The 24,572-nt window shown below is 41.8% G+C and overlaps 1 protein-coding gene across 6 annotated transcripts in view; it reads left to right on the top strand.

Moving 5' to 3' along the window:
- The window catches only part of PLCE1 (phospholipase C epsilon 1), a 319,414-nt gene that overhangs the window by 191,647 nt on the left and 103,195 nt on the right, over window positions 1–24,572 (top strand). The window lies entirely within an intron of this gene.

Raw genomic sequence — 24,572 nt, 5'->3', positions numbered from 1 at the left:
AGGATAGGTACTCAATAAATAGTAACTAGCAGGTTTCCATGCCACATGAGAGGCAAGGACTGTATGTTCCGTGAGAGTGGAAGAGAGAGACCACACAGGCACATGTCCCTTGAGGATGACCAAGGGCTTCAGAGCCTTGGAGGTTGGGAAGACTTTTGCCAGGCACAATTATGAACTTTATCGTTGATGAAGTTTCAGAGGTTATGTTATGTTCTCCTATCTCCACCAAACGTAGGAATCTCTCACTTGCATATTCTTATCCAGCTTTTACTAAAAAACTTCCAAAGACAGAGTTCACTCCATTTTAATGAGCTTATTATGTTAATGGAGCGTAATTTGTTTTAAAATCCTGCCTTAAATCGAACTGAAATCTGCCTCCTTATAAATTCCGCCTGTTGCTCCCAGGGGACTAATAGAAATTGCCTTCCTTTGGTTTGGTTCTCTTGAGGTTGGACATTCCCCACATTGTCCAAACTTATATTATTTTTCAATATTCTTCTTTAAAATGAGTCTCCCTAATCTGTTCTGGACAGTGAGACTCTCCCCTTTTACAGTTGGGTCATTCTCCCGCTCTTTACTTTTTCCATCTAATTATTAGCCCCCTGAAGGTTAACTAAAACCCCTAGACTTTTAGCATACAAACGGCCACGCTTATCTTTTCTCTGTGCATAGGTTGCTTTGTTTGTTGTTTTCTTACGTGGATGTAATATTTTATATTTAAGTCTACTAAATTTTCTCTTTTGGGGCATTCAGGCCTTTCAAAATTTTTTTGAGTATTAATTTAGTTATGTATTGAATTAGCTACCACTCCCCATACTTTTTATATTCAGGCTTGATACATATGTCTCAAGTTTTTTAATGTAAATTGTGGGTAAAAATGTCAAACCAAATAGGAATTAATAGGAAGCCTTTTGGCACATTAGTAGGCTGCTCATCAGGTTGGCCTTGAACCATTTATCCCCTCCTTGCATAGTGTTTTCAAGCTAGATGTGAATTTCCTTAATGCAGTCATCTGACAGATGTTTCTCATTTTGTCTCTGGGTATAACTTGAGATGCTCTGTGAAATGATTTCTTAAAACCAATAAACATCCTTGGTATGTAAGTCAAATTATCCTCTAAATAGGAAAGAAAAAATGTGGTTAATTTGACAAATAGCTGTTTGAGGATGTCTAATGGTTATTCCGTTTATTCAGATAACAATGATGATGATGATAATCGCAATGATGGTGATAGAGAAATTAATAATGTAGCCACTGTTAATTCTGTGCCTTGCACTGGGCACCATGCCAAACACTTTACATACCTAATCACATGTGGTTTTCACGCAACCCTGAAAGATGTGAATCACTGCTTTATTTTACAAATAAGAAAACTGAGATTCAGAAATGCTACATAATTTGCCCAGTATCACATAGCTAGAAAGTGGCTAAGCTAAGATGAAATTCAGGCTTTCGTGACCCCAAAGCCCAAATTCTTTGTTGTATTGCTATACATGTAGCACTATGCATCTATCAATAGTTGCACAATAAACATTTGCCCCGGGAAATACCATGAATAAAGCAATGAGGGCAGAAAATGCTGGTTTGTTTGAGGGATCTGGGGAGTAACCAAGTAAGACTAGAGCAGCATCTCCCATGGTTGTAGTGTGGGATGTCCGTATGCATTCTATGGAAAAATATTGCCCCATGGTCTAACATATATGCCACATGCTGGGAAAACAGTGATAACTAAGTTTTCCTTTCTTCATTGCAGGACTTCTCAGGTCATTTATTGTGCTCATGTACACTGGGACTCTCTTAGAAGACAGTATGTCACAAACATACATGAGTATTGAGTACCTGTAGGCCTGATACCCATTATAGAACATGCTTTAAGAAACTCTGTCACATAGGAGAAGTAGGTGGATCTGTCACATAGGGGAGAAAGTGGGTCTGGGCCCTAATGCCTTAGCCTCTCAAAGCTGCTTGGCTACAGATCCTTTGAGAGCTGGAGAAAGAACAGGGAAGGAAGTGAGGATTCAGCTCCAGGTCAAAGCAGGGCAGATTCTGTGGAAGGTGGGGTCTTGGTCCCTCCTGTCCTGGCACATGGGTCTGAACCCCATGGATTTACCAGGTGAGACCCTAATCTCTTGATTTCAGATTTCATAAGCCTCACACGAACACAAGTTTCATTCCTTTATCGTTACACCTCATACTTTAAAAATTATACAGACACTAAAATCATGTATAAATCAACAGGATAGAAAACATGCAGCACAGGCCCTGGACAAAAGATGCAGCCAAGAAGTTTGCTGGCATTTCCAGCTTCCACAACAGTCTCTTCTATTCTCCCTCCCTCTCCCCACCCCAGGTACGCACAGCCGCCATGAGGCCCAGTACCCCCTCAACCACCCCAATTCATGTTAAAGTTGCCTTATCTTTTTGTTATGAGGCATTCTGTAATTTGTAAAATGCTGTTCTCTTCCATGAAAAGTAAAATCACCATATATTTGTGGCAGTTCTTTATTTGGATCAATCGAATATATAAATGCAACAAATACTCCCTGGAAGCAGAGAAAATCAAAATCTGTATATTTATAGTCCTTTGATCTAATACTGCCTAAAAAGCTCCCTATTGCTATATAAAATATGATTTTTAAAATCTTTAGCTGGAGAAAGTAACAGCCAATCTTGGGGGAAGTTTTTAAGGTATACTTAAATTAAAACCCTTAATCAAATGGTGACACATTTATACTGTGCTTTACACTTACACAGAGCTCATCACACCAGTTATCTCATTTAATCCTTATAGGGCCACTCTGATTTTGGATCTGGGGCTCCAGTCTGTCCTTCTGAGTCCAAGTCCAGGGCTCTTCCCCTCCATCACTGCAGCCTGTCACTCCTGCTGCATGCCTAGCATTTTGATAGATACTCCTAGTGTAACTTTTCCTAAACATTGTGCTGCAGAACCCTGGTTTCTCAACCTGCTCTGGAGGAGAACATTTTTTAAAAAATTCATGGTTCAGTACCTTCCAGAAACATCTTTGCAGCTTCTTTCTTCTGTATTGATATTCCCAATGCACATTAGTGTACTGAAGGCTTAAGAAGTCCAGCAATAAAGACACTTATAGTTCACCAGCATTTCACAAATGTATTTCACCTCAAACTTTATTTTCTTGATCTTTCTTCTAGTTTTGCAGGGCACACTGCTCTTAAAAAAACCAAAGACAAAAAACAGTAAGGAACAAAAACTACACATGTGAAATATTTAAATTACATTATAGTTGATATATGTTCCAGCCTTCCTCCTCTCCTCCGCCCAGGATGAGGGATGCATGTCAGTTAGGGGTGGACAGCTCCAAGATAGGTCAAATGAATGGCAAAGAGGTAGAATGGCAAGGGGGACCCTTTTTAGTGAGAGAACCAGCTTGATCAAATGTATTCTAGGCAAGATCATGCATGATAATGCATGATGGATTGAAGAAGAAGCCTGGGTGCAGGAAGACACATCAGGAGAGAGTCGAAGTAAACAACAGGAGCTGACAGGGAGCCTGGTGTAGGATGCTGGTGAGAATAAAGGGGAAAATGGCTTCTGATCACTTAGAAAAAGAATCCCAGTAGCGCAGTGACCCATTGAATAGGAAGGCTCAATGAAAGAGAAAGCTCAGTGAAAGAGAAGGTTCAAGACTGATTTCAGGCTTTCCAGGCAGGGCTTTTGGAATACAAGGGGCCCCTGTGACAGCATCTGGGCAGTTACGAAGGCTGTCCAGTGTGGTCAAGAACTCATGCTTTGATTCAGACATGCAAGTGTTCAAATCCTGACCCTGTTTCTTATTAGCACAGTGGACAAATTACTTTATTTCTCTGAGCCTATTTCCCCAACTATAGAAGGGGCAAGAGTATTTTCCTCATGAGTTGTGTAAAGGTTAAGTAAGATAGTGAATCCTTAGCTCAGAATAGTGTCTGGTGCATTGTAAGTGCTCAACTAATGTTATTTCTATTTTTACTGTCATCATCATCATCATCATCATTATCTTGTAAGGAGATATTCAAGTTGGGACATGTAGGTTTTAGGGTGAGAATAAATTAAATTAAATAAATTCAGGTGGGAAGTAAGCAGTGGGAGGTAGGAGCCAGGAGTTCATGTACTACGAGATCGAGGCTGCAGATACAATTTGGGAATAATCCCTACCGAAGGGATGGCTGAGCCATTAGAATTAATTTGCTCCCTAAGACATCAAGTGTGAGAGAGATCACGGGCTCCAAGGATCAAGCCTTGCTAACACCCACTGTCATGACAGGTAAAATCATCCAGTGAGAAGGAGAATGTGGGCATCACAGGAGAATCAGGCCGTGTGGGTGATGAAAACCAAGAGGAAAGAATTTCCAATATGAGTATCACATTATTCTGAGCCAAGGAAGTTGAGAAGTGCACTGATAGTCCAGAAGGACAGAATCAGATGAACAGATCACAGAATGACATAGCATTCCTTGCCTGTCCTCTAAACTGGGCACATCTGAAATGCAGTAGCCTAAGGCCAAATTTGCAGAAGGATTTCTACATACCAAAGCAGAGAGGACACTAAAAATTAAAAAACGTTGTACAAGCAACAGCTGAAGGAAGTTGTACTATTTTGACAAAATGGGAGACTTCTGAGGTGGTCAGGGTAGGTGCATTTCAGTATTTGAAGGGTTGCCATGAAGGTGAAATTGAGTTATTCTTTGTGACTTTAGTAGGCAAAACTATGGCCCGTCATTTCATCTTGGCCTTGGAACAGGCTGCCTTCGGAGGTAGTAAGCTTCCTACAACTGGAGAAATTTCACACACAGCCTGGGTTGGCTGGCTGCAAAAGCTGGGAAGAAACTCCTGGTTTGGGTTGGGAGGTTGTCCAAGATGAAACTATGGCCTATCCCACCACCTGTTTGTAGAGCCTATGAAGTATGAATAATTTTTACATTTTTAAAAGATTTTTTAAAATCAATAGAAAAATAATATTTTGTGATGGTTGAAAATGATATGAAATTCGGATTTCAGTGTCCATACATAAAATTGCACTGGAACACAGCCAGGCTTATTCGTTTACATATTGTCTACGGCTGCTTTCGCGCCACAATGGCGGGGCTGAGTAGTTGCAACAAAGATTGAATGGCTCACAAAGCCTAAAATATTTATCATCTGGTCCTTTAGAGAAGAAGTTTGCCAAAAAGTTTGAAATCATCCACAGGTCTTTTTTTCAACTGGGAGATTCTGTGAGGGAGAAAAATTTTTGTCTTAGATTTGGGTAGGAGGTCCTGGGTCACTTGGAGACCACCATCGCAATAGCCTGCAGGGATGGAAAACCAGGGTGCAGTGGTGAGAAAATGTAGATGATGGGGTGGGAATACTTGTTTGAGAAGTAACACAGAAAACAAAGGTGAGAACATAGATGGCACTCATCAGACCAGCACGGTACAGGGAAGGTATTTTGTCTGGGGATAGGAAGACATGTATAAGCTTGTGTCAGAAGAGAGACGTAAAAACTTTTCCTGTGCTTGATGAACCCAACGGTATTCTTAGTATCTGCTTTATTTTATGGCACGGTTAAACATATCTGTTGTAATATCTCTCAGCAAGAGGGGATTTTCTAAATGTTCTTGTTTATAAATGTGCAGAAAATTTTTGCACAGAGAGTCATGCTTTTGTTGGCCAAAGAAAGTGAACACTTGCTGATTTTCTGGCAATCCTAACAAAAATACTGAAGTGTATTTATACTCCGGGGGCCAAAATGAATTTCAGGATGACAGTGCTCAGATGTATAATCAGCCCAGCTTTCCTCTTCTACCTCTACGGGGTTTAACAACTTTGTCAAATCCCTTCCTCTGAAAGCCACTTCTGCAAGTGAGTTGAAACTAATTCTCTCTAGTGCCGCATAAACACAAGGCAGGTTTCCCTGCTGGGCTCTCAAAAGGTTGGTCCCCAACCAATGGATGAGCTAAGCAGGCTAAATCCATGGAAAGTGTGGTATGAAACTGTATTTTTTAAAGAGCAAAACTTTTACTGCTTTTTTACAGTGTGATTTCCTTATTAACCTTATCTCGTGACCATCACGAAAATGTTTACTTCACGCTGTTTTGAAGCATTATGATATTCCAGAATTTCAAGCCAGACACAGGAACTTAGTTACTGTTCTTATTCCAATCAAGGCAAGATAGCTAATATGTAATCCAGTATAAGTAACTATTATCTGTGCCAGTGAAGGAACCAGATATTCTGCTGATGAAAATCCACACAGAACCAAACATCCTACTTTGGCTAGTAGTTTTGCCATCCTTTCCCAGGAGAATTATGTGACAACTCTTAACAAGACCCACATTCATTCATTTGGTTTTCACATTTATTCCCTGCCCCTGTGGCAATAACAAGAGACAGCTCTCTGCTCTTCGTTCTCTAGTAGCTCCTTATTGCCAATCAAATAGTGTTCAGGCATTTTTAGCCGCATTCAAGGGGCTCTCCAACGGACCTGTCCAGTTTTCTCCCCCAGTAATCCCTTCCTGCCCCTTTCACAGGCATAAGCCTGGATGACTCACTGTTGTCCTCTGTGGGGAGTGGCAGGGACCCTGCAGAATTCCAGAGGGGAGTATTCACATAGTGCCCAAAACAGCAGCTCTGGATGAGAGTGCTGGCTCTGGGGTTTGAATTCAAATCCCAGTTCCACCACGTACTGTCTGTGGGACCCCAGCCAGTAAGTTTCTCAACCATTCTATACTTCAGTCTCCTTATCTATAAAAATGGTACTAATAACACCCACCTAACATGTAAGGTTGCTGCAAGAATTACAAGAGACCGTTTCAGGGAGTGTGTTTGCCACGGTGATCAACCTAGACTCAAGAGCTCAATAAATAACTAATGATGCAGATAATGATTCTAGGGAACCAGTAACTCTGGATCACTACTTTTAGAACAGATAAGAAAAATTTCCTTGTTTCCAATACTCTAACGTTTTAAGATCTCTATCTACAAGCTATCAAGAGGTTTGGGGAAATGGAGGTCCCCATTTTGAAAGTTCAACACACCTATGCGTACCCTTTGAATGATTGCAAATGTGGCAGATAGAGGTACTGATATTAGGGTTGGTTCTACTGTCTGTATCTGGATTCATAGAGTAGAGAAACTGCATCTAAAGTAAAGTTTTCTAACATTTTAAACTCATGTTCTCTTTCAAAATTAAAAAAAAAAACCATTCATATCCCCATTTAACATGATTTGAAATTTCAAAATATAATTGATAGCATGAGTAAAAGCAATTAATAAAGTGCTAAATGTACATTTAAAAATACTACGTGTTCAGGTCTTCCCTGGCGGTCCAGTGGTTGACTCCACACTTCCAATGCAGTGGGCACGGGTTCGACCTCTATTCGGGGAACTAGGATCCCACATGCCACACAGCGGAGCCAAAAAATAAAATAAAATGAGCCTTTAAAAAAATACTGCATGTTCTCCTCTCCCCTACCTGCCCTGCCCCAACCCTGGCCAAGATTGTCATCACCCTTGACAGGTGATGCGCTGGTCCAGATTTCACATGACCTCTTCCAGCCCTAGGAGTTTATGATTTGGGGACTCAATGTTGAAACCCTGGAGGTCCAAGACTTCCTCTTAATGGGAAAGAAGTCCCTGTGTACAGGGACACAATGAGATGACATGGGAAAGAAGTTTCCCTAAGAAATGGAGGCTTTTTTTTTTTTTTTTTGGAAGAGAAGTGACATGACAGGACATCTCTGAGGAGAGTAACACCACACCCAGTGATTCCCTTTCTCCTGGGAAGATGAGACTAGTAGGAAAAAATCACACACACAAGAAGACATTCTATCAGCAATATAACTCCCTGAAGATTTTGAAAACTTCTTTCTTAGAAATCCTAAAGAAAACAATACATAACCCTCTGCTCGGACTTAAGTTACAAAACTCTGGACCATGGATGTGAGATCCTGACTTCAGGGAATTTCTGCCATCTCTGTACAATGAATCTAAAAAAAGGCCAAGGAAACTTTTAACAAGATCATGAGTGTGGAATCTTCCTTTTGCCTCTAGCCAGCCATGTGATGTTGAGCAAATCCTTTAGTCCCTGGGCATCAGTTTCTGCCCCATAAGACAAAGGATTAGACCAGATGATCTCCAGCACCCCTTAGAACTTGAGCTCTGGAATCTGATCTCCCCGAGTTTGAATCCCAGCTGCACGGTTTACATGACCTATGTTACTAAGCCTCTCTTTGCCCCTCTGTCAAATGCCCTGTAGATAGGGTCGTTATGATTAATAAATGCCATCTATTGTTTTAATCCTCTGATGCTTAATACATAAGATGAATTGAATGTAATACCGAATCCAAAATATCCATTACGGTACAGGTGAACCGGTTTGCAGGGCAGAAATAGCAACACAGATGTAGAGAACAAACGTATGGACACCAAGCGTGGGGGGGAAAGGGGGGCAGGGGGGTGGGATGAACTGGGAGATTGGGATTGACATATATACACTAATATGTATAAAATAGATAACTAATAAGAACCTGCTGTATAAAAAACATAAATGAAATAAAATTTAAAAATTAAAAACAATATATCCATTATGCACTACCCACTCAGCATACCCCTATTTGCAGGGAAAGAAGGGGCAGGAACTGAGTCTACCAGTCAACACCCATGGCCCTGGGCTCAGCAGCTTGGAGTCTATGGGGTGGGGTGACAGTGAGGCTTCTGCTGTTGCTACATACTACATATTTTATCGTGAAGTGTTGTCTTCATTTCTTGGAGGTAGTGATTTCTTGTCTGATCCACCTTCAACTGGGCCATCGCAGCTGGGCAGAGCCCCCAGAGGGGAAGCAGCTACACCCCCAGTTCACAGTGAAGGGAATCTTCTTAGGATGAGAGGAGAGGATCTATAGCCTGTCTTTCATGGGAGAAATGGCCCCACTCAGGCATAATGGAGTGGGACTGCCCAGCTCTGCATGCCTAATCCCCTTTCTTGTGAGCTTTCTCTACTGCTGGCAACACTTTTTTTCATTTGTTTGTTATTTTCAGTGTTTGTCATTATGTAACAGCTTTATTGAGATACAATTCATATGCCATACAATAGAAATATTTAAATTATACGGTTCAGTGTCTTTTTAGTATAGAGTTGTGCAACCATCACCACAACCAATTTTAGAACATGCTCATTGCCCGCAAAAGAAACCCCCTACCCATTGGCAGTCACTCCCTATTCCTCCCTCACCCTAGTTCCTGGAAACCACTAATCTATCTACTTTCTGTCTCTATGGATTTGCATATTCAGGACATTTCACATAAATAGAATCATACAATGTGTGGTGTTTTGTGTGTGGCTTCTTTCACTTAGCATAATGTTTTCAAGGTTCATCCACACTGGAGCACCTATCAGTGCTTCATTCTTTTTTATTGTTGAGTAACATTCCATTTTATGGCTATAACTCATGTTGTTTAGCCACTCATCAGTTGATGGACATTTGGCTTGTTCCACTTTTTGGTTATTACAAATAATGCTCCTATGAACATTCATGTATAAATTTGTGTGTGGATGTATGTTTTCATTTCTCTTGAGTATTTACCTAGGAGTGGAATCACTGGGTTATATAGTAGCTCAATTCTTAGCATTTTGAGGAGTTGCCAAACTGTGTTCCAAAGTGGCTGCACCGTTTTGCATTCTCACCAGTAGCATATGAGGATTCTGATTTCTCCACATCCTTGTCAAACTCTTTACTATTATAGCCATCCTAGCAGATGTGGTGTGGTAGCTCATTGTGGTTTCGATTTCATTTCCCTAAATGGCTAATGATGTTGAATGTCTTTTCATGTGCTTATATTTTTATATCTTCTTTGGAGAAATTTCCATTCAAATCCTTACATTTCTGACAATGAAGGATTTTATTAAGATACAGTCTCATCCTTCATAGATTGGCTATTGTCATTCTGAATCTTTAAGTAGGAATGTGTGTCCTGGGTAGGGAATGTGAGAGTTCTACTTCTAAGTGTAGACAAGTAGAAAGGGATCAGCACTTAAGACTCTCACTCTAACTGGGGTTTATGTCTGTAAGCAGAGAAAACAGAAAATCAGTTGTTTTCTAGACAAGTGTCCATTCTCAATAGAAAAACTCTGGGCTTGTAGGTAGAAGACCTGAGTTCAGTTCCTGTTTCTGCTTGGTGACTATGAATATGTTGCTTAGTAGGTAACTTAGCGTCTTTAAACTTTCCTCTCCACCGCCCCCTTTCAGTGATCTTCTTCTCTTTTTTGAAATAAAGTATAATTTGCACACAGTAGAATTCACCCTTTTTTGGTGCACAATTTGCATTTTGACAAATGAACACAGTTGTGTAATGACCACCACAGTCAGAATAGAGAATATTTCCCTCATTCCAAAAGTTCCCTTTGTCCCCTTTGTAGTCAGTCTCCTCCCCTACTGTAAACCTGTGTGAATTAATAATCTGATTTCTCTCTTAGTCCTTTTGCCTTTTCCAGAATGTCATATAAATGGAATCTTACAGTCTTTTGAGGTTGGCCTTTTTCATTAAGCATAATGCATTGGAAATTCGTCACTGTTATTGTACATGTCAATACTTTGTTCTGAGTAGTATTCCTTGTTATGTATATCTATCATAGTTTTTTTTTTAATCCATTCATCAATTGAAGGACATTTGGATTATTTTCAGTTTTTTTGCAATTATGAATTAAACCACTAAAACATTCTCAAATAGGTGAAGATAGGTGTTCATTTCCCTTGGGTAAATGCTAAACTATTTTGCAAAACATTGTGCAAAGTATCTGTATCATTTGGCATTCCCAACAGTGTGAGAGTTCCAGTTGCTCCATGTCCTCACCAGCATTTGTTGTCACAAACCTCAGTTTTTTCATCTGTAAATGGAACAGCAATCTCTACATTCCTCTCTCAGGATTGTTAGATAGAAGTAAAAATGAAATTGCATAAGCAGAAGTGCTTATAATCTGTGAAGTACTGTACCCAAGTAAGAAATGCTGCTGCTTTTGATGATAATGATCATGCCCGCTTACAAGTAAAAACTTGTTTCCCACATGAGCTAAATGTTTTGGTTTTTTTCCCCCTACATCCTGGCAGACAGAGTGAGTTACAGCAAGTCTAAAGCAACAAGAGGTTTTGCCTTAGATGCATTCCGAAGTTTGTTTTGGCTCCAGTTTTTGAACTTTTCACAGAAGCAGATAAACGGCCAAGATGTAAATCATCAAGTGTGAGTCAGTTTTGTAAAGAGAAATGACCCTATGTGATGGAAATCAGCAGGAGTGGAGTCAGCAGGACAGGCAGTGTGACGTGCTGTGGGAGAAATAAATGCAGGCCTAACCAGGCGGTGTCCCCAGGGTAAGGCATTCATAGGACTGCCGCAGTTAAGAGGACTGGCTGCCTAATATACCCCATCAGGGTAGGGTGGGAGGGGTGGGTAGGAAAACCGAAAATAAAAGTAATAATTTTAACTTACTCTTTTCAAGTTTGAAGTTTACTTTTTTCCACTGTAGAAACAGAAAGGTGTGAGAAACAAACTAGCAAATGTTTTCTCATTGACATCAGTATGAAATAATGATTAGCATAATAGACAAATGGTTACATGTAGAAATATTTATAGATATGTATGAATTCACAGGTCAGTATACACACATATATTTCCTTGCTCTGGCATCTGAGGGCCTAGAAGCAGCTGACACCCCAGTAGCAATGAGCACACCTTCTCCCCAGATCTTGGTTTCTAATTCCATTCTCCAATAAAAGGAACCAGGGCTCCTTGGAGAAATGGCTGATTCTAGGACTAGGGCCAGAAATATACAAGATGAACCTGGAGTAGCTAGTAGTGCTGGAATATAAGTAAGAGGCCAAAAATCCACAGTGATGGGTATGTTAAAGAGGCACAGGGGTCAACTGAAAGAGCCAGCTGAAAGAGTGGGCAAAGCTGGAGCTATTTGAGCAACAAAGTAAAGTACTACAAGTACCTCTGACTTTTCAAAATTTCACTTTACTGCATTTCAATTTTACGAAGGATCTATACTGGTACCTGTTTTTGCTAACCAAGAGAAATCCAAAAAGGATTTTCATTTTTATGAAAAAAGGCAAAAAGCAAAAATGGCATTGAGCATTTGTTTTGCAACGAGCAGTTATAGAGGCAGCGTGCACCACGACCAGCAGTGAGAGTGGCAACACCAAGCTCCTTCCCTGAGAACTACACTAAACATCTCAGTGCCATAGCTCTGAATTGTATCTGTGAGCATCTGCGCTTTATATCAGTTTATTTTGTGTTAGCAAGATGCATCCTAAGGTAATCACTTCTTCTCTTTATGCCATTTTGGTTTACAAAAGGTTTCACAGGAACATACTACTTTCAGATAGCAGGGGAAACCTGTATTAGAGTACAGCCCATCATGACTTTTTAAAATGAGCATTAGTTAAGTGAAACCCCCCGTGTCAGATGGTGAGCCACTGGTTGGACAAAAGACTGCTAGGGAAAGGTCCTGGAAGAAGTACCCAGCACACCTAGAGGGGCCACAATGAGAAGTCAAGGTAGGTGCAGGTAGTGAGAGAAGCAAGACCTGGGCCATGTGCCTTTATTAGGATCCATGAGTGGAGTGCTTTGGAGTTCCTGGGCCAAAGCCAGATTGGTCGATTCAAAACAAAAAGAGCAGGGTTTTGGTAAGCTCCAGGGGGGTCTTATCTAAGGTGCACAAGGCCTTGAGCAGAGCATTGGGAGAGAGTGCTTATCACAAGAGTCTTTGAGGGAGTCATATCCGAAACCTATATTTACTTGTGATTCTGCAGGCTGTTACCTGGGGCATTGCTGGAGGGAGGGGATAGTGTCAGTTTAATGCTTGGCCACACAGAATGGCTGCAAAGGCAGCAATATCACAGAGTATCTGAGCTCTCAACCTAGCCCAGAGTATAAGATAAATCTTCATGGATCTGTACAGATATAAGTAAATGATGGAGTAAATAAATGGGAAAAATAGGCACATCTCCTATGCAAAAGAATTTCAAATAATTCATTCTAGAAACTGCCCTCTAAGAGATAGAGCATGACTCCCTGCTCCTTAAGAGTGAGCTGCGCATAGTGACTTACTTCCAAAGAGGACAGTGTGGAAAGGGAGGGAAAATGAGCAACTTTATAGAATAAGGACACTAGGTAAAAACTGAGGGAAAAAATGAATAAATTATGGAATTTAATTAATAATAATATATCAATACTGCTTTATTAATTGTGACAAATGTACATACTAACCTAAGACATTAATAAAAGGGGAAATTGGGTGCTGGGTGTATGGGAATTCTCTGTAGTATTCTTGCTATTTTTTGGTAAGCCTAAAATTAAAAGTTTACTGTTAAAAAACTTTTCTTCTCACAAAATAAGAATAGATCTAAAATTTCATTGGTAGATGTATGTATAGAACACTTTGTCCCACTGAAAAATATTCTCTGAAGAATTTTAGTTTAATCTTGATGAGATTTTAAACAAGATAATTTTTTTAAGGTTATATGACATGAATTATGTAAGCTGCAAATGAAACATTTATTTTTTGTTTTGTTTTTGTTGCTCACTTACATACCCAAAGAAAAGGATGACTATAAATATTTTGGGGGCGTTTTCTTTCTAAAACTTAAATATGAAGAAGTATTTGGTAAAAAAAAAAAAAAAAAAATTAAAACCCAGAAGATAATTATTCAGAATATCAGGCACAAAGATCAAAGGCCACTTTTTCTGCCAAGTTAAAAACAAAATCCAGCTTGGTTTTCATTTGTTTGCTAAAATGTTATTATTTTTTTTTTTTTAAGAAATTTCAGATTGGAGTTTTAATTTTATTTATTTATTTATTTATGGCTGTGTTGGATCTTCGTTTCTGTGCGAGGGCTTTCTCTAGTTGCGGCAAGCGGGGGCCACTCTTCATCGCAGTGCGCGGGCCTCTCACTGTCGCGGCCTCTCTTGTTGCGGAGCACAGGCTCCAGACGCGCAGGCTCAGCAATTGTGGCTCACGGGCCTAGTCGCTCCGCGGCATGTGGGATCTTCCCAGACCAGGGCTCGAACCCGTGTCCGCTGCATTGACAGGCAGATTCTCAACCACTGCACCACCAGGGAAGCCCGGCCTAGTTCTTTAAGTAACCTAGTTACTGACTGGCTACGATGGTTGCTCTAACCTGACTCAGGAATGGTGATAGCCATGATTAGCTGAGCACTTAAACAAGTCTACACTGTGGGCTTTATCCATGTGGCCTTATTAAATCCTCTGCACAGTCCTGGGATATAACTATTCTTGTTTCTGTTTTATAGATGGGCACACCAAAGCTCAAAGAACTTAGAAAATGTGTCGGAGTTCACACAGCTGGTACCTGGGAGAGCTGGGATTCCAGACAGTCTGTGTGCCTCCAAAACCCATATATGTAGTGGCACTCCAGTCAGTTCTGGGCTCTGCCGTGCTCTCTGCTCCCCCTAACTGTGATCCCATCCTCCACCGCTCTTAGGGACACCTGTCAGTCTGCCCTGAGTATTTGTCCAACTCAGCACTCTTAGACCCATCTTTACACTCACCCTATTTTTCCATACAAGGAAACCTAAAAGTACAAATAAGAATTTTTTCTTCATATTAATGTTTTAGGGGGAAATAATTATTTTAAATCCAATCAATCACACTTGCTTTGGGAGTATAAATTACCATATTTCAAATATCAAAATGTGGAGCCCTTCAGCTTGCTTTAAACTCATGGTGTCCTCCTTTTTGGTGACCCCACAATCCACAACAAAAATATCATACTCAGAAGTACCTTGTTTCCTCAATATATTTTGTCCATATCCCCGTTATTATGCCTGAGGTCCCAAGTGAATTTGGTAGGTTGCCTACGCAGAAATGATGTGAGAAGTTATCCCCCTCCCTCCCAGATCCAGTCAGCCTTGTGCATTGCTGGTGATGCGTGGGGAGATCGTACAGACCACAGCCTTGACTTCTTTCCCCAAAAGCGGAACACAAAGGAAATCAAGCAGAGGGAATATTCACAATATCTGAAGGCAGAAGAAATTCTAGTCTTTAATTTGAAATAATATATAGGGTCGTGAGAGAGTGGGAACCCTCAGGTTTTAGTCTGAAAGCTTCCATTAATTAGCTTTTTGTGGCTCTTAGCAAAGGCAACCTCTCTGAGCCTTATTTTCCTTACATGTAAATTGTAAAATGTCAGCATTGGACTCTTTATTAATGGATTATTTATGTCTCCTCCTTCTTGCAAAAAAAGAAAAAAAATCTCAAGAAGCTTTTAGAAATGATGGAGTAAAAAGGCTAGAATCATGTAAGAAAGGGTAGAACAATACAAGAAAGAACGCTTGGGCAAAAGGAAACTGATACCATTGATTCAAAAGTTGGTCTGAGCTTCCTGGCAGCCTAGGCAAAAAGAGAGAGAGAGAGAGAGAGAGCGAGAGAGAGAGAGATGATGATACAGTATTATTCTCGTTATCTGAAAAAAGAAAGTTTAGAGAAGAGGGGAAAGAAGAGGAATGAGAGGAGGAGGGCAAAGAAGCAGCAGCATACCAGCTCATCCAAAAATCCAAGCTAAGCTCTGGGAGTAATTTCTTCTATGTGTCCTATAGAAGGTGGATAGTCTCCAAGAGCTGTTTTGAGAACAAAAGCATTTGCAGAAACAGTCTCTGTCTGGCCATATTTTATACTGACCTTCAATAAAAGGACATAATTTAAAAGCATAGCTCTCTAAAGATACGCATGTAGAGAGCTAAGATAATCTACTCCAGGTGTGTTGCTCACTAGAGTCTCGCCTGGCCCAGGGATAAAGCTTAGAAAATCTCAGGAATGAATGCCTGGTATGACCCTTAGGATGTCTTTCTCAAATACCAGTTACCTCAGCCAAACTTTTGACAAGCGTGACATGCTACAGACAATTGAAAATTGAGATTCCTGGCAAGGCCCTTTACATATAAAAGTCAAGTTTGTGAAACTTCTCTCCCCTTTCACCACCTTTCTATTCCGCAAGGACTCTCACCTGTCTACTTGCAGAGAGGGCCGATAAATGTTATTATTAGGGTGACCCATAGCGAGGGAAAGAGGGAGGGAATTTCATTTTCTACTGTACAGAAGGCTATATTGTTGGATTTTCTTTTTATAACAAACATGTATTGCTTAAGATAATAAAGTTGAAACTAGGGATCCCGTGAGTGGGGGAGAGAAAGGAGGGGGGAGGGAGGAAGAGAGAATGAAAATGAAATACAGTTGCATGCAAATAAATTTGAAAAAGTCTATTTAACAAAAAGAAGAAAGTTATGCACATGAAGCCCTAGCGCAGTCCTGTCAGTTAGACATTGCTCCACAAATATTTGTTGAATGACTAAATACATAGAACACAGAGGAGAGGACTGGCCAGCAAGAGTCTGAGGGCAAAGTTGCCAGTTGGCCACCTTGACTAGGAAACAAATGTACTTCAGCTTTTTAAAAACACACTTTGTTGTGAGTGAGGCAGCATCCTAACACCCTTTCCGGGGTGAACATCTCCAACATGCCCTCCTCTCAACCCCCCAGATTCCTAAATGGATCACTAAAGGGGTTCATCTGTCAACTAGAATTATATGTCGAAGGCAGGCTGCCAAAAGCGACTCTTCAGATCCAGCAGAGTTGGAAATGAGCTCTTCCTCCTGTCATCAAACAGCTAGCACTTTTGTTGGCTTCTTCAGGCCATGCTTGGAATATCATTCATTTGTTCATTCAATCATTCATCCAGAAATATTGCTTGAATGCCTACCACATGCTGGGCACTGTTCTAGGCTCTGGAGATCCTGCGGTGAAAAAAAAAAAAAAACAGACAAGAACCTCTACTGATAAGAATTACATTCTAGTTAGGTGGAGACAGATGGTAAGATAAGTAAAGCATATGACTTGATAAGTGCTAGAGAGAAAATAAAGCAGGGGAGGGGGTGGGGAGCGTTGGGGAGGAGTGGCTGTTATAACCTGAAGTAGGGTGGTGAGGGAAGACCTCACGGAGAGTCTAGTATTTGAGTAAAGACAGGAAGGGGTGGAGGAAGTGAGCTCTCTGGACATCTGAAGGAAGAGCTGTCCATGCAGAAGGAACAGGAAGTACAAATGCCCTGTGGAGATGGGTGTGTGTGTGGGGTCCCATGCCTGGCACATTCAAGGAACAGTAAGGAGGTCAGCGTGGCTGTGGAGGAGGGAGGGGACTAGTAGAAGGTGAGGTCAAGCGGCCTGATGGTATAGAGCTTTTCGATTTAATGGTAGACCATTTCAATTTTACCCAGAACGATATGGGAAATCATTGGAAGGTTTTGACCAAATTGTGTGTGTTCTTTCCTGACTTGTTCTTTCACTCAACCTTGTATTTGAAATTCATCCATGTCGATATGTGTGGCTATGGTTGATTCATTTTCAATGCTTGATATTATTTTATTGAGTACTCTTTACCTTTCTACCATTGAAAGACTGTTTTTCTCTTTTTTTTTTTTGTCATAATGTAGATATGTCTCTTTCTATTTGCAGTTGTGGGGAGTAGGGACGGGTATATCCTATTCACCTAAATGCCACATTGAAATAATTTGGGGATGAGTTAAGAGCTAGGGGGACTTCCCTGGTGGAGCAGTGGTTAATAATCCACCTGCCAACGGAGGGGAAACGGGTTCGAGCCCTGGTCCGGGAAGATCCCACATGCCGTGCAGCAACTAAGCCCGTGCGCCACAACTACTGAGCCTGCACTCTAGAGTCTGTGAGCCACAACTACTGAGCCCACGTGCCACAACTACTGAGCCCATGTGCCACAACTACTGAAGCCTGCGCGCCTAGAGCCTGTGCTCCACAAGAGAAGCCAACGCAATGAGAAGCCCTCACACCGCAACAAAGAGTAGTCCCCGCTCTCCGAAACTAGAGAAAACCTGTGTGCAGCAACAAAGACCCAACACAGCCAAAAATAAATAAATAAATTTATTTAAAAAAAAAAAAAAGAGAGCTAGGGATCTAGGCCATCCTGTTTCTCCTGTGAAGAGCTGGAATTTATGCCATCAATGGGCAAATCCTATGCAATGTGATCTTCTGATACCCCTTCATAAGGATTCAAAAGGAATGTCAGAATCCCAAAATCTGGTGAGATACACAGCTTGGCCCCATAGGTCGTTCCTGGCCATGTATCAACAGTGGACAATGGACAAATCTATGTGGCTAAGCTGTTAGCAAATAGCAAAGTGGTCAGTAAAGACTGCCTTCTCCTTGTTTGGAGTTTGAGGGGTGGATAAGGCTGGTGGTGTTGAAATGATGTCCTCAGGAGCCCCAAGGAATATTCCTTGAAGAGACTCTACCCGACTCCTCATCCAGCCTCTCTTCATCAGAGCAGCTCTGCTTATTCAATGTCATATCCTAGGCATCCCCATAAAATCCTGGGGCCCCCAAATTTGAAACCATTTGACTAAGTGACCTCTAAAGTTCTTTACAACTTTAAAGTTCAGCTGCCATGCGCACACACACACACACACACACACACACACACACACAATGTTTAAATTATCTTAATGTTTACTTTTTTATTAGTGAATGTTTTAACAAAAAAGGTCAAATTTACTTTCACAATTATGAAGTTACTAACCATTGTAACTTAAACACAAGACACTACTGGTCCATTTGCAAAGGATGAATAGCCTTCCCTTTCTTGCCCAGCATGGAGGAGTCAGGAGCAGGCGTGCCTCATTGTAGTGAGGGGTGTGGGAGCCACGCAGAGGTACGTCAGTGGTATGTCAGACAATGTAGGGTGGTGACGGGGGTATGTAGGTGGTGGATGGAAGAGAAGGCCTGGATGGCTGGAATACCAGTTACTTTGAGCAAATAACTCAACTGATTATATAAATAAGTACTAACTATATGAAGGAAAAATATATGAAAGCCAGGTTCATTACTGTTGGAAAAGATACAAACCTAGAAAGAAGAAAGAACCTTGAGGTATTAAAATGGAAATGTAGATTTCATTATGAACTTATGTTTTTAAACATATATAAAGATATAAATATGGGAATAGTTATGGGGTGTGGGGGGGGTTATGTGTGTGTTTTCTAGCTCTGTATGCCTAGGGGACCTAGAAACAATGACATTCCAGTAGCATGAACACACTGAGCACACAAATACTGTATTTTAAATACCATCCTCCACTAAAAGGAAACCAAGGGCTTCTTGGAGAAAAGGCTAATTCCATGGCTGGGGCAGGAAAAATTTAAGAGAAGTCTGAAACATCTTGTTATGCTAGAAAGTAAGGAAAAGCTCGAATGATGATGGAGACATGTCAGAAAGACTCAGGATTTGAGCTTCTGCAACAATTTGAGCTTCATTATGATAGTCATGGATTCCAATATAGTGGGGAAAATTTGCAATCCGTGAGTCTTTGCTGATTTAAGTGAGTAAATGAATAAATAAATAAGTAAATAAATGGGGGAGAAGGGAGAGCTCATTCTTTTTTTTTTTTAAACCTACCCCATTTTTTTTTAAATTAATTAATTTATTTATTTTTGGCTGTGTTGGGTCTTCGTTTCTGTGCGAGGGCTTTCTCTAGTTGCGGCGAGCAGGGACCACTCTTCATCACGGTGCGCGGGCCTCTCACTATCGCCGCCTCTCTTGTTGCGGAGCACAGGCTCCAGACGCGCAGGCTCAGTAGTTGTGGCTCACGGGCCTAGTCGCTCTGCAGCATGTGGGATCTTCCCAGACCAGGGCTCGAACCCGTGTCCCCTGCATGGGCAGGCAGATTCTCAACCACTGCGCCACCAGGGAAGCCCAAGGAGAGCTCATTCCTACCAAGGAAAGCAGCTAATCAATATAGAAGTAAGGGTGGAAATATAAATCATCAGTTGGCAGCTCTCATAGGGGTAGGTGGCTGATCCAAGTGGTAGTCATTCATGGAAGGCGGATGGACAGAGGGTTGATGAGGAGCAGGGTTTCAGTGCAGTCACTGAACGACCTCCCCACAAAGCACTAATCGGTTATCAGGGGGCAAATGGTGACTTTATGGTAGAGAAATCTGGGCACATGATCAAGATCGATATGCCCAAGTGGTGCCAAGTGTTGACGTCCTGTGCCCTTTGTTGTGATGCACTGAGCCAAAGCCAGCTTCCTTCCGGGGCATTCCTGCCAGAACAGCGTAACCAAAGTCTGGTCATGAGGAAATATCCCACAGACCTAGGTTAAGGGCCATCCTACAGAGTGTAAGGCTGCAACCTTTGAAACTGCAGAGGACATGAAAGGCAGGGAAATATGGAGGAACCATTCCTGACTGAAAAAGACTGAAGAGACCTGAGAGCGAAATGCAGAATCTCCGCACGTAACCCCAACCTCAAGCCCAGACCTACTGAAACAGAACCTACATTTTAACAAAATCCCTGAAGAGTCCTGTACACACTTAAGTTTGGGAATGGCCGAGACCCTAGATCAGCGGTTCCTAGGCTTAATCAGAATCACTTAGGGAAACTTTTTAATAGGACAGATTCCTACCTTCCCCCTCCCCGGATCTACAGAATTAGACACTAAATGGCAAACTCTCACAGGTGGTTCTGATACCAAGCTACTGGGCTCGAAATGGTACTGTCATATGTATGTGACCAAAGTGGGGTTCATACCACGTGGGCCTGGAAACACAGATTGAAGAATCAAGCTAATCATCACCACGACTCGTACTCCAAGCACGGAGACATGACCCCAAACTAATATTCCAATGCAGGGATGGAATGTACATAAATATTGCTGGTTCACATTTCAGGAGTTTTCCAGGACATTTAAGTGGATTTGAAAAATACTTTTGAAAAGATTGTTTGTACAAACATCATACTCTTTCCAGTCCTTGTTTGGCATAGAGTTTAATCAGATGTAAAATGGTGAGTGTTCTTTGTAAGGTTATATATTTCTTTTCTTCTAAGGCATGTAAGACAAGACATCTGGGTTTTATCAGTAAAATACTAAAACATGTCCAGCATTTTTAGGAAATCTGGGCCTGAGTTTATAAGCTGCAGGTGTTGAATATGTTTGATAGAAGGCTATAGTCTATTCATTTAAAGTTAAAAGGAAAAAATTTATGCATACCCATTTTGTTTCAGAAAAATATTTGACTAAAACATGAGGTTTTTGACTGTATCTTAGAAAATTAGGAGAAAAGAGAAAGAAATCTTTTAGTCAATCTTATATGAAAATGTCTAGTTTTAAGATGTTCTTATTTTTACATTATACACTGAACTCTCATCAACTCATAGTAAAACTTGCTTTTACGCTCTTATTAATATCTGTTAATTTATCTGTGGACATAAATAGCATCCTCCTTTATTAGTTTCTTTCCTGCCACAAGAAAGATATAAAAATATTGAATTTAAAGAGTGGGGCTGGTGGGCTTCCCTGGTGGCACAGTGGTTAAGAATCCATCTGCCAACGCAGGGGACGTGGGTTCCATCTCTGGTCCGGGAAGATCCCACATGACGCGGAGCAACTAAGCCCGTGCGCCACAACTAATTAGCCCGCGTGCCTAGAGCCCGTGCTCCGCCAGAAGAGAAGCCACGACAGTGAGAAGCCCGCGCACCACAACAAAGAGTAGCCCCCGCTCACTGCAACTAGAGAAAGCCCACGCACAGCAATGAAGACCCAACACAGCCAAAAAAAACAAAAAACAAAATAAATAAATTTATTAAAAAAAAATAATAAATCTTAAAAAAAAAAAGAGTGGGGCTGGGGGTAATATAGACATATTCTATGTGCAAGTCTAATAGAGCAGAGGCCAGTGAGGGGTGAGGGAGACAATAAGACATTAATTAAAAATTGTAATTTCTAAATTCAAAGAAATACCACATTAAATGCAGGTGCCTCACAAAACCAAATGCCATATCTGGAAATCATTGAATACATGTCCATTAATATTAATAACATTGGCTAACCTTTCTACTGTGCTTCTAAGTATAAGCACTTTCACCTTACTTCCTTTAACCCTGCAATTCTGTAAGGTAGGTGTTGCTGACAGGCCTGCTTGAAATTGAAGGAATAGAAGAGACAAAGTAATTGGCCCAGTATCACAGTTAGTAAATGTTAGAGCTGAGACTTGAATCTAGCACTTCTGACTTTGATCATGGGCTTCCTACCCCCCACCCCCTGCATCTAGGAAAGAATATTTGTTCAGTCAGCACCCCAAAAACATGATCTTGGTTTGGTTTGGGCTTTTGTTCCGTTTTCTTTGGGTACAAGACGCGCCACTTGCTAATACTTAAATGGCGGTCTTTACTTCTCCGTCTCTGTCATCTGTACCCAAAGCATTTTCCAAGTAAATATTTCTCTAAAGAGATTTCTTGAGCCAGATATGAAACATGTCTTTAACCCCTCTGGGGTGGAAACTCACCCTCTCTCCACAGGAGAAGCACCCTTAAACTACCAGACCCCAAACAGGTCAGTCACTTTTACAGGAACTGTCAACACACCCCCAAAACTGTCAACACCCCCCAAACTTCTTTAACTGACTCTCCTGAAGAAAACAAGTAGAACTTCAGCCCACTCAAAATCACTCCGGGGCTTCCCTGGTGGTGCAGTAGTTGAGAATCTGCCTGCTAATGCAGGGGACACGGGTTCGCGCCCTGGTCTGGGAAGATCCCACATGCCGCGGAGCAACTGGGCCCGTGAGCCACAACTACTGAGCCTGCGCGTCTGGAGCCTGTGCTCCGCAACAAGAGAGGCCGCGACAGTGAGAGGCCCGCGCACCGCGATGAAGAGTGGCCCCCGCTTGCCGCAACTAGAGAAAGCCCTAGCAGAGAAACGAAGACCCAACATAGCAATCAATCAATCAATAAATAAATCTTTAAAAAAAAAAAAAAAATCACTCCGAAGTCCTGCCAGCCATGTGGCATGGCCCCAGTCTCCAAAATAAATCCCCTCTTCTGCTGGTCTGAAGCTCCCTCCAGCCTCCCCATGCCCAGAGTTTTGAATTCTGCAGCTCCTGTCCTTGCGTTTATGCCCATGAGCTATTCATCAGGGTCCGCAGCCCGTAATCCGCCACCATCACCGGTGAGCAGCCGCTGTCTCCCTTCCCAGAAGACACATCCCAACAGAAATCTTCCGGGAGGGCTCTTCCCACCTGCCCCCTCTCCTCAAGGAAGCAGAGGAGGCTTCTTTTTTGTTTTTGTTTTGGCCACGCCCTGCGTTGTGCAGGATCTTACTGTGCCCCCTGCATAGGAAGCACGGAGTCTTAACCACTGGACTGCCAGGGAAGTCCCTTTCCTAGTTTGTTTTTGTTTTTTTAGAGGAGGCTTCTTGACTCTTCCTCGGACCTCTCCTGCCATCACTGAAGACAAGTAGCAACTGCACCAACTATTATTATTTCTCCCTGTCTTCCTTCCAGCCTCCCTTCTAGAATTCTGCCCCAAATCTCTGTGGGCAGGCGGCTGCCCGCTGAGGGCTTCTCAATGTCCTGACTCTTCTTCCTTTTGTTCCTTGGGTTTTGACCAACTAGGACCCACTACCACTATCTCTTAGGCTCCCTGAGTTAGTGTCTTCAGCAATTCCTGCAGCTCCAGCTCTCCTCCTCCTCCTCCCCATCAGACCAGGTTAACTCCTTGCTGGCACTTGCTGCTTCTTCACCCAGGGGGAGCCTGCCTCTGTGGACCCATGGATGGAGGGAGTGAGAGGGGGAGGGGTGGTGGTGCATCAGATCCTCTTCACAGAGATAGCGGAAGCGCAGCAGGTTGTAACTATAGGATGTCCTGAGGTCAGGAGACCTGGGGTCTAGCCCTGGCACTACCACTCACTAGCTAGTTGACCTTGGGCAAGTCACCTGACCTCTCTGGTTCTCTTGGGCTTCTTCATCTATAAAATAAGGAAAATGAGCTAAATAACCTTTAAGATCCTTGATATATTCGTTGTCACATTGTGTAGTAGAACCACATGGCTAAAGGCCAGTCTGCTCAGCTCTTTCCTCAGGACTGCCTTGGCCGTGAAATAATAATTGCCCACATGCCTTAATCTCCTCATTTTGGATTATAAGGAAAATCTTCTTTGTGTCTTGGTTTTAGAATTCCTACAATAATATATTGATTCTGAATTTATGACACCTGTTACAAAACCATATGCTGCCATTTCTGGCTATTTCTACCTCCCGAAGTCCGCTCACACCGTGCAGTTTCTAGAGATGGCGGGATGTGTTCTCAGGTTGAGCAGATGCAGGCCGAGGTCTCCAGAATTACCCGTGGAGACGAGCCTCTGGCTGCGTCGGCTCCAGGCTGTAGGAGCTCAGAGAGACTGGTGCCAATATTCCAGGAGTTTTCTAGATGCTAGTGTTCCTTTGAAAAAATATCATATGGTATAAAGAATTTGGGAAACTCTGAATATTAGCCCCTTCTTGGAGATTTACCATGCACATTAGCATATTTAAAGCTCTAAGAAATCCTGCCAGTGAAGAAATCTTAATTTATCCCAGCATCCCCCAAACCTGTATGGCCCCAGATACTTTCTTCACAAAGTACTTAGCATCTGGTAAGAACATGTCCCCAGAACACAGTTTGGGGCACATTACCACAAAATCTGGCTGACCTGTCTCTATCTGGGTCT

The sequence above is a fragment of the Balaenoptera acutorostrata genome, chromosome 16 (genome assembly GCF_949987535.1).
Source record: "Balaenoptera acutorostrata chromosome 16, mBalAcu1.1, whole genome shotgun sequence".
NCBI classification, from domain to species: domain Eukaryota; kingdom Metazoa; phylum Chordata; class Mammalia; order Artiodactyla; family Balaenopteridae; genus Balaenoptera; species Balaenoptera acutorostrata.
Note: the sequence above shows the minus strand (reverse complement) of the source record. Positions and strands in the feature narration are given on the sequence as shown.